Source organism: Nomascus leucogenys, chromosome 3 (genome assembly GCF_006542625.1).
Source record: "Nomascus leucogenys isolate Asia chromosome 3, Asia_NLE_v1, whole genome shotgun sequence".
Lineage (NCBI taxonomy): Eukaryota > Metazoa > Chordata > Mammalia > Primates > Hylobatidae > Nomascus > Nomascus leucogenys.
The window spans coordinates 107,930,310-107,948,160 of NC_044383.1; the positions used below are offsets into that span (position 1 = coordinate 107,930,310).

At 37.7% G+C, this 17,851-nt stretch overlaps 1 pseudogene; it reads right to left on the minus strand.

The window, feature by feature from the left end:
• Nucleotides 1–210: 210 nt before the first annotated feature.
• LOC101176559 lies at nt 211–1,203 on the minus strand (annotated as a pseudogene).
• Nucleotides 1,204–17,851: the final 16,648 nt, after the last annotated feature.

Below are 17,851 nucleotides of genomic sequence, written 5' to 3' on the forward strand. Positions count from 1 at the left end.
TGAAATAAAAAATACAATTAAGTCCCATCTTCATCATCATGGAAATGGCTTTAAGAGAAAACTGGTCAGATGAATATTATTGCTTCCCATTTTCAACCAGTAAATAGTTGCCACTGATAAATTGACAGCCAGGAATCTGTCAAGAATGCTCAAGATATGTTATATAATACAACATGCCTGTTCACAGGGGGTAAAATCCTAGGAAATAACTTATGTGTACATCTTGATTTCATCATGCAAGACAAGCACAAAAGCACCACCTCTGAGAACATTGGACCATGCACCCTTGAAAAACGCTTTGCCTCCTTCATCACAAGCAATCTTTCTCCAGCAATCTTCCATCAGTAGTCAAGCATACCTGTGTACATGATGTCAGTTCCTTTGTGCCCTGACTGCATCATCATGTGGCAGCCAATGGTGTCAAATGGATAGGAAGTCAACCCAGCAATGGCAGTGACAGTCTGTGCGATCATCTGGCTGTTGATGATGTTAAGTGTTCTTGGGATCCAGAAGCATTCCCTTTGCAGTGTCATAGATACTGAAGTAGGCAGCTTGGTAGATGATAATAACCTGCACAGACACGTGAAAACCTTGGTACAGGCCCTTAATCCCATCAGATTTGTAGATATTAACCAGGCAGTCACCGAGGCCTCAGAATTCCCTTTCAGCTCCAGCTTTACCCACATTGGCTGCTAGTCGGGCAAAATCAAGAGGGTACCCATAACACAAGGATGTACCCCCGGCAGCACTGCCTGATGCCAGATTCCCTTCAAAGTAGTGCCAAAACTGGGTCCTCTTGTCTACACCACCCAGGAAGATCTGCTTGTATTTATCTTTGAAAGCAAAGTTAAGAGCCTGGGTGGGGAAGTATCTGATGACATTGGCCAGGTTACTGCACCAGAAGGACAGGACTCCCTGCTCCTTGAGAATACGGACCTATATGGTCTGTAATGCCCTTGTATTGCTTATCTGCGGTGATCGGCTTGCTGGCATGCTGCACCTGCAGCAGCAGCTTGATTCACTTGATGGGAGCTACCTCCGTCTTGGAGATGGCTGTGTCCACTCTACCTCCCAGGAAGTCCTTGAAAGGAAAGAGGAGGCAGGCTGCTGCCAGAAGGGACTGGGCCGGGAACCAGCTTTGACTCCGGGGCTGCAGGTCCATTTGAAGCTCTTAAATTGTAAGTTGTGCGACCATTGCCTCATCAGATGGTACAGTAAACCAGAGTGAACAAAAAAACAAAATTCTGCATGGATTATTAATTAAAAAGAGGAAAACTAAAATTATTCATAGGAAAGATTAGCAAAGGTTACTCATAGTACAGCTGGATGACCTTCAAACCAAGATCATGCAGATGTGTTGAAAGAGATGGGAGAAGAAAAGCATAATATTTATTGGACCTGATGGCATCTCACAGGATTCAGGCTCATAATTTCCTAAGTGACTCAGCTGCTATTGCACAATCAGTGCTTTGAAAGACCCATTTCCTCAAGACAACTCCAAAATACTAATGGTGTTTTGCTGACCTATGAACTAATCTCCATCTCCAGTTTACCTAAATACATTCCAGATTGCCGTGTTTACCTGATGGATTGACTAATTTCTATTTCATTAAAAATATCTTAAAAGCCCTTACTACACACACTGATTGATTTAATTTTCTTCTGTAAATCTAAATAGCTGTAGGACTCTGAGCTATTAGCCCTTCAGTATTTCCTGTGTTATTTTGAGCTTCTTCAAAAGATTTCTGTTTTGGTCGTGTGCTGAAAATAAATTTCAGTCAAATAATTATTCTTTATTCAGGAAGAGGCTGAAAGTATGGAGAACTTAAAAATTAAAAGGAAAAAAATAGAGCAAAGCTGTTGTAATCCCCAAAGGCAAAAACTTCAATCCAGAAAAGTGGATTCCTTTTCAATTTACAACAAAAAAAACCTTGAGAAAATAAACATCGTGGCTTAGACAAGTTTCCATCGCTAAAAGTTGTTCTTCGCTAAGAAAATCAAACCACAAGTATGTGTAAGAAGTGATAGGGTACAGGGTACTGAGAGAATGAGTGAACATTAGTGAACATTCTGATATTCATTTGATCAAGTTCATAAGATTTTGGTCACTGATACATAATCTTATCAGGAACTAGGAAAAAAAAGGTAATTTTATGTTTCTTATCAGAAAGGTAGTGTTTCTCACTTCCAAGAACTTAGCACTAGGTAGATCTTGGTTATGACTGATAATTAATAAGTTACAGTAAAAAGCATATATTATATTCTTTCCTGACTTTAGCTTTCTTGGGAAATACGCATACTGACTAGCACTGTGTCTGTTTACTCATTTATCTTTCCTATGTTAATAAAATTTAGGATGTTGTCACTAGAAGCGAGCAATTGGTTTGCTAATATTCCTTTAGGAAATATACTATGTTTAGACAAAGTTTTAAAACAATCAGCATCCGGAACAAACATCTGATAAACTGTAAAGCAGGAATAGGTACTTTAATTTTAGAGTAACGATGACTTATTTCCTCTCATTGCAGGTCTGTGGCTTCATGTTTCTTTCTAGGACCTGATAGTTAGAGGGAAGAAGTTGCAAACAATGCTTTAGTAAAGGAATATTATCAGAGTCACAATCTCATTTAGTTTCTTGGTTTAAGGAGCTCAAAATAAGTTATAATTTACTGAAGGAGTTAACTACTTCTTTTGTATGTCAAAAGTATGGTTTAGAAACAACTTATCCTTGTATTGGAGTCAGTGCAGGAAATCTGTAAGAGTTTGTGGATATAGTGTAGTAGTTTTTGATGATATTTCTGTAATTTGTGTTGAAAAACATTTCCAGGATATTTGCATTCATCTTTTTTTTTTCCTCCCCCTGAATGAACATAGGGGTTTCTACACTTGGCTTGAAGGAAATGAAAAACAATAAAATTAGATCATTGCCCTTCTGTTTTGTTGTTGTTGTTGTTTTTGCATTCTTTTCAACTCTCCAACAAAGACGATTAACTGGTGTAAATGTTAATTTATGGCAAAACAATTATAGTGTTCGTCTACATCTGACAAACTCTAGTCAAATGATTGTGTGAAAATTCTAGCCTCTATTGTTTCTTTATTGGGAAAGTCTTTGAAAATCAAAAAGGTTTTTATGAACTTCAAAAAGGTGTGATGGCTATTTGTTTGAACTCCTTTGAGAGAATTCTCCCACAGATTTGCAGAACATAGTGTTGTGATGTTAGAAACTCAAATGCTTTTCATACAGGATGTTAGGGCATGCACACGTGTCTGCTGCTGTGATGTGGGAAGCACAATACTTCCAGGTTCATAAGGATGTCAGCTATAAACAGGATGCTGAGTAGCAGCTAAGGACACGGTGCCTCTCCAAGAGAGGAAAGATCTGAAGGTATTATGGCAGTATTCTGCTGGAGTAAACACAAGAAACATATACTCAGATCTTTTTCCAAAGATGATATATAGGTTCTAAATGTGTCCCAAACATAAAATTCTGTTGTAGGCAACAGACTTTAATACAACCCTAGAATATCCTTCAAATATTTCAAGCACAGTACACGTATTAGTATTTTCCAAGAAGTGCTTTATTTTATGATGACAAAAAATAAACAAAATGACATTTGGTCTGCTTATTTCTGAGTTCCCTTCTGATCAAAGATAGTGAGAATTTATAATTCTATGCTGTAGATAGAAATAGCTTTTTCACTAATTTAAATACAACATTTCTTTCTGTATGCTAATATTACAGGAATAGGCTGGGTGCAATGACTCACACCTACAATCCCAGCATTTTGGGAGGCCAAGGTGGCAGGATTTCTTGAGGCCAGGAGTTCAAGACCAGCCTGGGCAACATAGGGAGACCCCCAACTCTACCAAAAAAGTAAAATAAAATTAGCCAGGCATGGATTTGTGTGCCTGTAGTCCCAGCTACTCAGGAGGCTGAGGCAGAAGGATCACTTGCAGCCAGGAGTTTGAGACCAATCTGGGCAACTTAGCAAAACCCCATCTCTAAAAAAAAAGAAATTTATAGGAATAAATTTATATGTATATCTATATTAGATAAGTAGATATATATTTATTTATTAAATAAATGATATATTATTATGACAAGGTATAAATGTTTATGATTTAGTAGGGTTTATATTGCTATAACCATTGATCTTATAAAGATTTAGATTTTTATCACTTTTGGAAAGATACAAACTAAACAGCACATTAATAATTGCCTTTGGTTGGGAGCTGGATGCTCAGGAATTCCAAAGCAAGACAGTTTAGGCAGTAAACATGTTCTTTATCAGTTGTCTCTATGAAATCCTTATTAATAATAAAAAATCAAAAATTAGCCAGGCATGGCAGCATGTGCCTGTAGTGCCAGCTATTTGGGAGGCTAAGTGGGGAGAACTGCTTAAGTCTGGGAGTTTGAGGCCGCAGTGAACTAAGATTGCACTGCTGCACTCCAGCCTGGGAAACAGAGTGAAACTCTGTCTTTCAAAATTAATAATAATAAATAAATTGTGGTCTCTGCATTCTTTTAAAGGGCAGAATCCGTGTGATGAATCAATGAGGGCATTAAGGAATCTAACTTTTCAAAGAAATGCTTTCTCATCTCCATTACCCCAAATACTTATTACTATTTTGTGGTTCTTCTTTCCTGTCTCTACATTTTAGCACAGTAAGCCTCCCTTTGCTCTGCCTCCTTGCAGTGAAACTGAAAGCTGTCAGGATGAACTCATAACCCTACTCCAGCTCAATCTTACCTAAATCTCCATTCATACTCTCGGTTGATTCCCTACCTGTCTTCTTGGCCCATCTACTTTCTGCTTTCAATTCTTGCTCCATGTATTAGATTTTCTTTCAAATGCATCTTCAACTTATATTCAAGATTCTCTGATCTTAAAAGAAAATGCAAGTAGCAGCCACTTCTGTATTTATGCTCTATTTTGCCTTACTTCTTTCTCTTCCATTATGTACTCAAGTCCCACTCATTGTTTTCATCTCCTTACTGCCTATTCACTATGTAATGTCCTGAAACCTGGCTTCAGTGCTTACATCTGCCCTTTACCTTGGTTCAGCTCTCACTGAGGTCATCAGTCAAGTACTAATAGTTAAAAATCTGGATTTAAAAAAATTTCAGTCTGGGTGTTACTAGACTTTTCTGAAGCATTTGAAACAGCTCATTACCCATATCTTGAAGTTTTTAAGCCCTTTAGTTTGGCGACAACTTACTTTCGGCTCTCCCCCTCCTCCTCTTCTTTTGATTACTTTTCAGTCTTTTTATGGACTCTACTTTCTCCCATATTTCTAAATACTGACTGACTGTCTTCCGGTATCTTTCCTGTGGTCTTCTCATTCTTCATACTCTTCCTGAGTTATTTCATTTATCAACCATATGTGGACAACTCTTGTTGCAAGTGGACCTAAATACAACTCCTAGGTTCTTTTTAGTAGATTAGTGTAGGTGCAGAAGTTTTGAGGAAAGTGGGAGTTAGCTACACTCCACTATCATTACCTGGTGATTATGAAAGCAAGTCCCAGACCAAATTCTGCTACATGCATAAAACATTTATTATCTAAATATTTATTAGAATACAATCACAAAAGAAACAATTTGTGCAACCTGTTCTGCAAGCCTGAGGAAATACCAAGATTCCAGAGGTAGTGGTTCTGTCACCTCTATCATCAGCATCTGACAATCAGAGTCCTCCCAGTTTCATAGCTGACACTCACCTGTTGCATCATCCCTAAGAGTATAGGCTATTGGCCTTGCTTGTTTCTTATCCTCTGTTCAAGCATTCATAGGGATAGAAAGGGAGTGTTTCTAACACATTGTTCGTAGCTTAACTTTCACTGGAAGCACATTTCATAGCAATAATTAAAAGTCACTCATTACACCAATAAATATCTGTTTCTAACAATTACTATAAGAATAATCAAGGAGCCGGGTGCAGTGGCTAACACCTGTAATCCCAGCACTTTGGGAGGCCGAGTCGGGTGGATCATGAGGTCAGGAGATTGAGACCATCCTGCCTAACACACGGTGAAACCCCGTCTTTACTAAAAAAAAAAATAGAAAAAATTAGCCAGGCTTGGTGGCGGACGCCTGTAGTCCCAGCTACTTGGGAGGCTGAGGCAGGAGAATGGCGTGAACCTGGGAGGCAGAGCTTGCAGTGAGCTGAGATCGCACCACTGCACTCCAGCCTGGGTGACAGAGCGAGACTCCATCTCAAAAAAAAAAAAAAAAGAATAATCAAAGAATTGGTTCTGATGGAGATCCAGAAAACAAAATTGCTTATACTGATAGGAAGTCCTCTGGAGTTGCTATAAGAATAATCAAAGAATTGGTTTTGATGGAGATCCAGAAAACAAAATTGCTTATACAAATAAGAGTGTCTCTGGAGTACACGGTATTTGAGTGAGAGTCAGCTATTCCTCTTGAACTGTGCATGCTTAATTAGAAATGGGCAGCATCTAGCTTATAGCTTAATCTAATTCTACATGAAGTATCACACTGTATGTGTGGAAGTGTTTGAAAGTCAATTATAAACATCATAGCAACTCCATTCCTGGGTCTTTATCTTCATCTCACAACCTTCACTCCAATTCCAGATTTCCATGCAAATGGTTCCATCAAAAACTCAATCTGCCAAAAGTGAACTCATATTTTTTCCTTTCCTAATCCGAGAATGTTCCTCCTTCATGTTTCCTATTTGTGTGTGTGTGTGTATGATTCATTACCCCTCTTCCCAGACTCTTATACACATATGATCCCTCAGCAAATACTGTCAGTGTTGGAGCCAAAATGCTTCAGATTCCAACTCTGTCATTTACTATGTGACTTCATGAAAGTTCCTTAACCTCTCTGAACCTCAATTCCCTTATCTGTAAAATAGGGAAAATAACATCTGTTTCACAGGTTTAGAGTAAGAATGAAACAAGATAAAGGAAAGTGCCTAACTTAAGGTTTGGCATGTGATAAAGGCTTATATATGTTAGTTTCCACCCTTTACCCCTTCTTCCACACCATTGTCATCCTTCGTTGACTGAGTTTGTGGCTTTAAACTGATACCTAATTCATTCATTCAGTATTCAATTAGTCCTTCAGGTGCTTGAAAGGCACCTATGCAAGGTGTTAGAGACACCATTGTGACAAAATAGACATTGCCCTTGTTCTAATGAAGGTACTTTAAAAAAAATTATTTGAGACAGAGTCTCACTCCATTGACCAGCCTAGAGTGCAGTGGTGCAATTATGGCTCACAGCAGCCTCAATCTCTGGGACCCAAGCAATCCTCCCACCTCAGCCTCCCAAAGTGCTGGGGTTACAGGTGTGAGCCACTGTGCCCGGCCTAATGAGAGTACATGTTAATGGGGAAAACTAATATGTAAAGATTAACAGATAAACGATTATTACAAGACAAAACAAGAAAGGATTATGAAGGAAATACACAGGCAGCTGAATCAGAGACCAATAGAAGCTGGGAAGTGGGGTGGGATTGTGATCTGTGGAATGGTGCAGTCTAAATGTTGTTTGTTTCCTGTCTACAAAAGGAAAAATGCAGACATTGAGATTAGGTGTTAGAAACTTTTATAGCAGTTTGGCGTGGCTGTAATAATTGTCGTGTGTGTTAGATAACTAGGTAAAAAGAGTAGAGGCCATCACACTCCTGTTGCCGGTGGTGTGAGCTATGTAGAAGTCCTATGCACAATAGAACCATGTTCCAACTAGGGATATTTTAGTTTGTCAACTGTAAGCCAAATGTGTACATAATCCAAAATTTATTTCTTTCATTAAAAGCTAATTTAAATTTAACTGTAACTCTACAGGAAAAAGTACTGAAACTGGTTACTAATGAAAAAGTAATTATGAATTTTTAAAATAAAATATCCCTTGTTTCATTTTGATTAGTTAAAAATGAAAATTTCTGCATGTACTGAATGACCTTTTTTCATTCATATCAGCATCCTCTAAGATGCTGTCTCTACTATTAATGTAATACTGATAAAACATAGAAGTTAAAACATATATTATCTTCTGCAAGCAGAGTTGTCATCAATTCAACCTAGATTAGATCAATTAACAGGCAAAAAAACAAACTCATTTGTCATGCTAAAAACTTTAAGTATCAATACACACTATGTTTGTTTAAAGTGTGTTTAAAGGCTTTTATTGTTGGGAGTCACCATTTCACTAATTTTTGTTTAGTCATGATAGCAAATGAAAAAAAGTTATGAATAGAGTAGCAATGTTCCATATTTACTGCCTATATGCACACTTTTAATGAACAGTATTTACCTTTTTTTTTTTTTTTTTTGAGACGGAGACTTGTTCTGTTGCCTAGGCTGGAGCGCGGTGGCGTGATCTCAGCTCACTGCAAGCTCTGCCTCCCGGGTTCCCAGACCCTTCTCCTGCCTCAGCCTCCCTAGTAGCTGGAATTATAGGCACCCGCCACCACGCCTGGCTAATTTTTTGTATTTTTAGTAAGAGATGGGGTTTCACCATGTTAGCCAGGATGGTCTCGATCTCCTGACCTCATGATCCACCCGCCTCAGCCTCCCAAAGAGCTGGGATCACAGGCGTGAGCCACCGTGCCAGGCCGTATTTACCATTTTTCATTGTATTTTGTTTTTTTACCCCCATTAGGCTTGTTCTTATTATATTTACTAAAAATGTAACCTTATGCTTGGTGAATTTAATAATAAAAAATTGGGACTTTATTTTGAAAGTATTTATTATTTATTTTTCTACTAATTTACTTTTATTGTATTTTATAAAACTATTAGTCCATGATGAATTGGAAAAAAAAATCTAGTTTTTGCCAATTGAGAAGCAATTCTGTAGATGAGTGGTTGGGGAAAGTGCTCTAGGAAAGGAACAATAAAAGCATGAAAACTGTAGTTTTGTATTTCCAAAATGCCTCAAAAAGTCATGCCTTTCTGTGCTTATTCTCACAGTTATAGCTTAGTTTAGACTCTAGTCACCTATAACATGGACATCTGAAAAACAGATGATCCTGGGGAGTTTCTTCTTTTTTTTTTTTTTTCTCTTTCTCCTCATGTCTTTTGTTTCTCTTCTACATCTATCCTGAAAACAACAACAAAAACAGGCACAGACCTTTCTCTAAACTTATGGAATGGTTATTGTTTGTACAGCTTTAGGGTATTTCTTATAAGCTGCTTTATTTTGTCAAGTTTTTATGTGTGTATTTTTTATATGTACACAAGTATATTTGTGCTGTATGTCTCTCTCTATATATGTAGAAAAGAGAGAGAGAGAATGACAAAGAAAGAGAGAAGAACAGAGAAAACATGTCATCATCTCCTAGACAAAAGTGAAAGTTCTGTACAGGTATGAATTACACCATATACTTGGTACCCAAAGGAACCTTCACATAGTAGGTACTCAATAATTTCTTGTTGATGGCAGTGCAGTGATAAGTCTAACAATGCGTTCCCTTCAATTGATTCTCTTTTCCTGTCTCATTCTTTGCATAACAGTAAGTACAATTTTATTAAAGCTCATTATTTTTGTTGGGGAAGAAGTTTTGGGAACTTCAATTATTGACTCAGCTAACCACAGGATGTCTCTGCAGAGAGCAGACCACAGTGGTCTGGTGGTAAGCTTGCACAGTCATGTGTACCCTGGGACCCTCCAGATCTCCCGGTTACCCTATGTGACCTTTCACCAATTCATTGCTCACTTGATCATGGATGAAATTTTGTCTTCACTTGGACTAATTTCTAGGCCCTTAAAAGAAATGTAATAGACAACTTACCCCTGTCCCCACCAAAAACTCCTCATTTTTAACAATTATAGTTTCATAAAGAGATGTAAAATTTAAATATGTAAATAAAAATGACAGAAAGAGTACATTAAATGTTTGCAGTGTGAATCTTGTCTCCAAAGTCAAGACCTGATGAACTGTGTGTTTTCTAAAATCGGAGTTCACAATTCTCATAGTAGTGTAACTATCCCAGAGAAGGACATTTGAATGTACATTTGCTGCCTTTACTGAGATGTAACAACAGTACCTTTTTTCTCTCCTAGAAAGTAGACTATGCTTGAAAGAAACTGTAGAGGTTCTTTCTCATGAAGTGAAATAACGATCCTCAAAATAAATGATCAAACGATTTATAAACCTAGGAATAATATTACATTTAGAAATAAAGGTCCAAACTTCAATAATATTGTGTTTCAAAAAGCATTTTTTTATTTTGCATTATTTTATTTTATTTTTAATTACACTTTAAGTTCTGGGATACATGTACAGAACGTGCAAATTTGTTGGATAGGTATACGTGTGCCATGGTGGTTGGGTGCACCCATCAACCTGCCATCTACATTAGGTATTTCTCTTAATGCTATCCCTCCCCTAGCACCCCACCCGTCGACAGGCCCCAGTGTGTGATGTTCCCCTCCTTGTGTCCAGGTATTCTCATTGTTCAACTCCCACTTACGAGTGAGAACATGCAGTGTTTGGCTTTCTGTTCTTGTGTTAGTTTGCTGAGAATGATGGTTTCCAGTTTCATCCATGTCCCTGCAAAGAACATGAACTCATCCTTTTTTATGGGTGCATAGTATTCCATGGTGTGTATGTGCCACATTTTCTTTATCTAATCTATCCCTGATGGGCATTTGGGTTGGTTCCAAGTCTTTGCTATTGTGAATAGTGCTGCAATAAACATACATGTGCATGTGTCTTTATAGTACAATGATTTATAATCCTTTGGGTATATACTCAGTAATGGGAATGCTGGGTCAAATTTCTGGTTCCAGATCCTTGAGGAATTGCCACACTGTTTTCCACAATGGTTGAACTAATTCACACTCTGACCAACAGTATAAAAGCGTTCCTATTTCTCCACATCCTCTCCAGCATCTGTTGTTTTCTGACTTTTTAATGATTGCCGTTCTAACTGGCGTGAGATGGTATCTCATTGTGATTTTGATTTGCATTTCTCTAATGACCAGTGATGATGAGCTTTTTTTCATATGTTTGTTGGCCACATAAATATCTTCTTTTGAGAAGTGTCTGTTCATATTTTTTGCCCACTTTTTGATGGGGTTGTTTGTTTTTTTCTTGTAAATTTGTTTAAGTTCTTTGTAGATTCTGGATATTAGATTGTCAGATGGATAGGATGCAAAAATGTTCTCCCATTCTGTAGGTTGCCTGTTCACTCTGATGATGGTTTCTTTTGCTGTGTGGAAGCTTTTTAGTTTAATTAGATCCCATTTGTCAATTTTGGCTTTTGTTGCCATTGCTTTTGGTGTTTTAGTCATGAAGTCTTTGCCCATGCCTATGTCCTGAATGGTATTGCCTAGATTTTCTTCTAGGGTTTTTGTGGTTTTAGGTCTTACATTTAAGTATTTGATCCATCTTGAGTTAATTTTTGTATAAGGTATAAGGAAGGGGTTCCGTTTCAGTTTTCTGCATATGGCTAGCCAGTTTTCCCAACACCATTTCTTAAATAGGGAATCGTTTCCCCATTGCCTGTTTTTGTCAGGTTTATCAAAGATCAGATGGCTGTAGATGTGTGACATTATTTCTGAGGGCTCTGTTCTGTTCCATTGGTCTTTATATCTGTTTTGGTACCAGTACCATGCTGTTTTGGTTACTGTAGCCTTTTAAAGTAATTCAAAAACAGCCTAATAATTTTTGGTGGTATGAAGTTATCAGAAAGGAGACTTTTAGAAATTGTGCCTAGTGATTGGTTCAAGCTTCATTAAATTTCAGAAGCAACTACCCCAGAGCTGATTTCAATATCTTTCACATTCACAGCATGACTCTTCTATATGCTGAGTTCATGAGGGTAAAGCAATTTGCAAAACACTTTCAGGAAAAGATGTGGGGGAAGGAGATAGGCATTGGGTTGCAAATGTTTTCCAGTTAATCAAACTCAAACCAGGTTCCCTTAATTTTTCAAACCTTGTGTATTACAAGAAAATTTAATCCACATGTGTCTTACTGACTTATAATTAAATTATGGAATTTTAAAAAACAGCCGTTTAATGTCCAAAAAGTTATTTTGATGTTTTAGCTTATTCCATTCAAAACCGGAGTTGCACTTCTCCATCAGAAACTGATTTGAGGATCAAAGACAGAAGTTCAATTTGAAACTCTAAACCTGTTCTTCTGAGGTGAATGTTTAAAATCCATCAAGAATTGTCCCTCTTAAAGAACTCTTAGAGAGTTGGGGAGACATTTTGCTCATTTAAGTCTGTTCAACAATAGGATTTGGTGTGACTTACTTGGGGACATATTAAATGTCAAAAATCTTTTGTGTTTCAAAAGGCAACAGGGCAAAGACAAAGTTGATAAGTGTTATTAAAAGTTTCTCCATTTTGAAAGATCAACTCAGTTCACCAAATAGTAATTAAACATATAATATTGTATTAGTCAGGCTTCTTCAAAGATATATATCTCTATATATCTCTCTCTCTATATATATATCCTCTCTATATATCTGTATCTATATATGTACCTTCTATATATATTCATATATATATAGAACATCCTTTATATATATATTCATATATATATTGAACATCCTTTATATATATATTAAGGATGCTTCAACATCCTTAATATATATATATGATGTTCAACATATATATGTATAAATATACATAGGTTGAACATCCTTAATCTGAAAAGCTGAAATTTGAAAGGTTCCAAAATCTGCAACTTTTTTGATCTCTAACGATGCTACAAGTGGAAAATTTTACAGCTGACATCACGCAATGGGTCATAGTCAAAATGCACGGTGTACAACACACAGTTGATTCAGCATCCTCAAAGAAAAAAAATACCCTCCCAGTCCCCTTTAGCTGCCATATGTTTTTTCTGCACATGCCCAAATTCCCCTATGTAAGCACACACACAAAGGGTAATAAAATGATATGTGTGCAGGCTGGATGCACCAACAGCAGGTTCTCCACAGTGCTTTGCTTGGGGCCAAGACTTACATGCATTACTCACTGTGGGTTTTTGTTTGCTTGTTTTTTGCTTGTTCTCTGCTCTGCAGTATAAAATTGTTTTTATAAATGTCAAAAAGGCCTGCAGATACCTATCTGCAGGCCTTTTTGACATTTATAAACAAAGAAGCAAGCATTTGTGTTTATCTATAGAAACTGGACAGTGGCATAAGTGTGAAATGTCTTACAGAAGAGTATGGAGTGGAAATGACCACCATATGTGACCTGAAGAAACAGAAGGGGAAGCTATTGAAGTTCTATGGTGAAAGTGATGAACAGAAGTTAATGAAAAAGTAGCAAAACACTGCATAAAGCTGAAAATGATGATCTCAATTGTGGACTGAAAGTATGCATACATCAGCATTGCAATGAACACATGCCACTTAGTGGTATACAGATCATGAAACAAGCAAAGATTTATTATGATGAACTGAAAATTGAAGGGAACTATGAATATTCAACAAGCTGGTTGCAGAAATTTAATAAAAGACATGACATTGAATTTTTAAAGATTTGTGGTGATAAAGCATCTATTGATCATGAAGCAGTGGATAAATTCAATGACAAATTTGCCAACATCATCACTGGTGAAAATCTGGTGCCAGGGTAAGTTTATAATGCTTATGATAAATAACTGTTGTGGTCCAATTCTCTGTCAGTGAGGAAGGATGTTGGTGTTGAGGCTGACATATCTACGAAGGACAGTAACTAGTGTAGCTTTCAGTGCTTTGACAAAATTTCAGATGCGTGATATTCTGGCCAAGCATCTGTGATTTCATATTGTTGGAGCATTTGTTGTATCCCTTAGGCTTGCAGCTGTGGCTGAACCAAGAAAGAAGACAAGTGCAGATTTCCACAGAAATAATGATTCCATGAAAGATTTTGAGGAGATGAGGAAGGCTGGTATCTTTCAGAGTACAAAGTGATACTGGAATATAAAGAATTTCTTGCCAGCCGTGGTAGCTCACACTTGGAATCCCAACACTTTGTGAGGCTGAAGTGGGAGGACTGCTTGAGCTCAGAAGTTTGAGATAAGCCTGGGCAACATAGTGACACCACATCTCTACAAAAAACTAAAATATGTATAAATAGACCAGTCACAATGGCTTACACCTATAATCCCAACACTTTGGGAGTCTGAAGCAGGAGGATCATTTCAGCCCAGAAGTTAAAGACCAGCCTGGGTAACATAGGGAGACCCTGTCTCTACCAAAAATTTAAAAAATTAGCCAGACATAGTAGTGTGCACCTGTGGTCCTAACTGCTTGTTGAGGGTAAGCTGGGAGGATAGCTTGAGCCTGGGAAGTCAAGTCTACAGTGAGCCATGATTGCACCACTGCACTCCAGTTTGGGCAATAGAATGAGACCCCGTCTCAAAAAAAAAAAAAAGTGGGGGTGCTGAATTTCCTGGAAGGGTAATTCTTTGGGTTAAGTTACCTAGAAGTTTTCCACTGACCTGTGTTCCTGAACTATAAAACATAAATATGTTGGTTAAGAAATAGTTTCTCTTGATAAATAACAATGAACAAATTAAGAACAAAATCATTGCTCTGGTGGTGTTGTCCCAGAAAGGCACTGGCTACAACTGATTAGGGCCCCTACAGAAACTAAGGATGCCAAGGACAGAATAACTGTGCTGGGATGTGCTAATGCAGTAGGCACACATAAGTATAAATTTTGTATAACAGGCAAAAGCTTATGGCCTCACTGTTTTCAAAGAGGGAATTTCTTATCAGTCCATCATTATGCTAACAAAAAGGCATGAATCAACAGGGACATCTTTTATGATTAGTTTTACTAACATTTTGTTCCAGCAACTTGTGCTTACTGCAGGGAAGCTGAACTGGATGATGACTGCAAGATTTTGTTATTTTTTGACTCTGCTCATCCTACATCTGAAATTCTCTTTAAAAATATGTTTATGTTATATACTTCTCCCCAACTATGACTTCATTAATTTAGCCCTGTGATTAGGGTACCCTTAGATTTATAAAGAGTAAATATAAAATCACTTTCTTGAACAGCATGTGAGTGGCAGTGAACAGTGGCATCAATGTGAAAAATTTAAAAAAAATTAGCATGAAGGACGCCTTATATTCTATTGTCAGTGCTTGCCTCACAGTGACCAAAGACACAGTTGTGCACGCCTGGCACAACCTCTGGCCTGAAACTCATGTTTAGGGATGATGATGAACAAGGTGATGACTTAAGGATTCCATATGTCAAGTGAGAAGGAAATAATGTCTGACCTCCTCACATACAGAAAAAATATATTTTCAGAGTCCATCAGTAAGCTGGAAGAAGTGAATATTGAAGTTTTTAACATCAGTAATGAGGCTTCAGTTGTTCACTCATTGAGTGGTGGTGAAATAGCCAAACGGTTCTGAATCAAAGTGATTGTGATAATAGTGATGATGAAGATGGCGTTAACACTATAGAAAAAGTGCCTGTAGGTGATGTGGTAAAAATGTGTGATGGGCTTATTGAAAGACTAGAGCAGTGTGCCTTCTTTTTTATTATTATTATTTTTTATTTATATTTGTAGAGATGGGATCTCACTTTATTATTTCCCAGGCTGGTCTCAAATTTTTGGCCTCAAATGATCCTCCTGTCTTGGCTTCCCAAAGTGCTGGTATTACAGGCATGCCACCATGCCAGGCCCAGCATGCATTCTTCTTTTTCTTCCTTTCTTTCTTGTCTTTTAAAAAATTTTTCCCACATACAGTCATTCCCAACCAGCATGCATTCTTAACAGAACAAGAAATCATGTCAGTTTATAAAGCTGAAGAGAGAGAGACTCCTAAAACAAGAATGTTGTTAATGAGGCAGATGACTGGAGGAAACATTTTAAAAATCCATCCATCAGAACGCCTCAGTATCCCTAGATAATTAAATTCTTGGTCCCTTAACAGCTTCTGATGTTTATTCTCACCTAAAAAATAAAACCCAGTGGGCAGTATCCTTTTAATCAAAATACAGCATCATGGATGGAGACTGAAAGCCTGCCATTGTTGACTGTTGCTGCTTAACAGCTGATACAGGTATTCCGCTGAAGCCTCTGTGCTGCTTAGTTTCCCTGAACACATTATTTTTTCACTGTGTTAATAGTATGTCATATTTTTCACTGTTAACTAATTATGTGTGAATAAGTGTAAAAAATAATTGCTTATCAGTAGCATATAAATTCAGCATCAGGAATGATGGTGATGCTAAAGAACCATAGATTGTCTATGAGTGGCTGAGAGAGTGACACTGGTGCTAGACAGGTTCAGGGTGCACAAACTTTGTTTTATGTGTGAAATTATTAAAATATTGTGTAAAATTACCTCCAAGCTTTGTGTATAAGGTACCTATGAAACATAAATAAATGTTATATTTAGACTTGGATCACATCCCAATATCTCACTATAAATATGCAAATATTCCAAAACCTGAAAAAAGCCAAAATATCCAACATTTCTGCTTCCAAGCACTCCACATAAGGATTACTATATATATTTATCCTGTTGCAATGGTTAGTACTGAGTGTCAATTTGATTGGATTGAAGGATGATTCTGGTGTTGCCAAAGGAGACTAACATTTGAGTCAGTGGGCTGGGGAAGGCAGACCTACCTTTAATCAGGTGGGCACCATCTGCTGCCAGCCAATATAAAGCAGGCATAAAAACGTACAGTGAAAAAATGGGCCTAGCCTCTCAGCCTACATCTTTCTCCCACGCTGGATGCTTCCTGCCTTCAAACATTGGACTCCAAGTTCTTCAGTTTTGGGATTTGGACTGGCTCTCCTTGCTCCTCAGCTTGCAGACACCCTATTGTGGGACCTTATGATTGTGTAAGTTAATGAAGAGGAGGTTGTTAAGTATTAACTTACACAATCATAAGATCCCACAATAGGCTCTATACCTATGTATCTGTGTGTGTGTGTCTGTGTGTGTGTGTCTGTGTGTGTGTGTGTTTATGAGAAAGGAAGTTTATTATTAACTTAATAGGATATATATATTCTATTAGTTCTGTCCCTCTAAGAGAACCCTGGTTCATACAGATTTTGGTACCAGGAGTGGTTCTAGAGGAACAGGAAATTAAGGATGGAGTTCTTTCATTGGTTTTGGAGTTTCAGGAGTTTGCTACTTAATATGATTAGACTCAAAAGTGCTAAGGACTCTATTTCTAATAGTATGGAGAACACTGACAGTCCTTGGCATGAACTGTTTAAAGAGTTATGCAAAATAAATGCATTTGACATTCCTGATTCATGGCTCATGAGAGGCAAGGAGTTTAGTGACTCTATACATAATACCTTTGACCATATATGGAGAACCAAGGAACATAATGAAGCTGGTTGGTTGCTCCTAAGTTCAGTGGACAAACTGATTAAATAAAATGATGAACTCAGGGATTCTGTCTCCTGGCTTCAGAAGCAGATACTGAGCCTCAAATCTGCTAAGATTGCCCTGAGTGAGAGTCTTATCTCCTGTAGAGAAAGAGCTGAAATTGTGGAAAAACAGACACAAGCTCTTATCATGTGAGTGGCTGACCTGCAACAAAAGATTCATGCACAGCCTCATCAGTCTACTGTTAAAGTGAGGGCATTGACTGGAAAAGAATGGGGCCCCGCAACTTGGAATGGGAATATGTGGGAGGACCCTGATGAAGCTGAAGACTCTGAGTTTGTAAACTCTGATAAACCTTTTTTTTTGCCAGAATTAACAGCTTCCCCATTCCCAGTAGTGGTAACATCTCCTCCAGTACCCATGCTGCCTGCCATTAGCCTTTCCACCTTTGTCTGAGGAGATAAACCCTGCACTGCCTGAGGCAACAGTGATGGCCACCATGAGGCAGTTGCCAAACAAAATAATGTTGATTCTCCTCAGAAGCTACCCTCAAC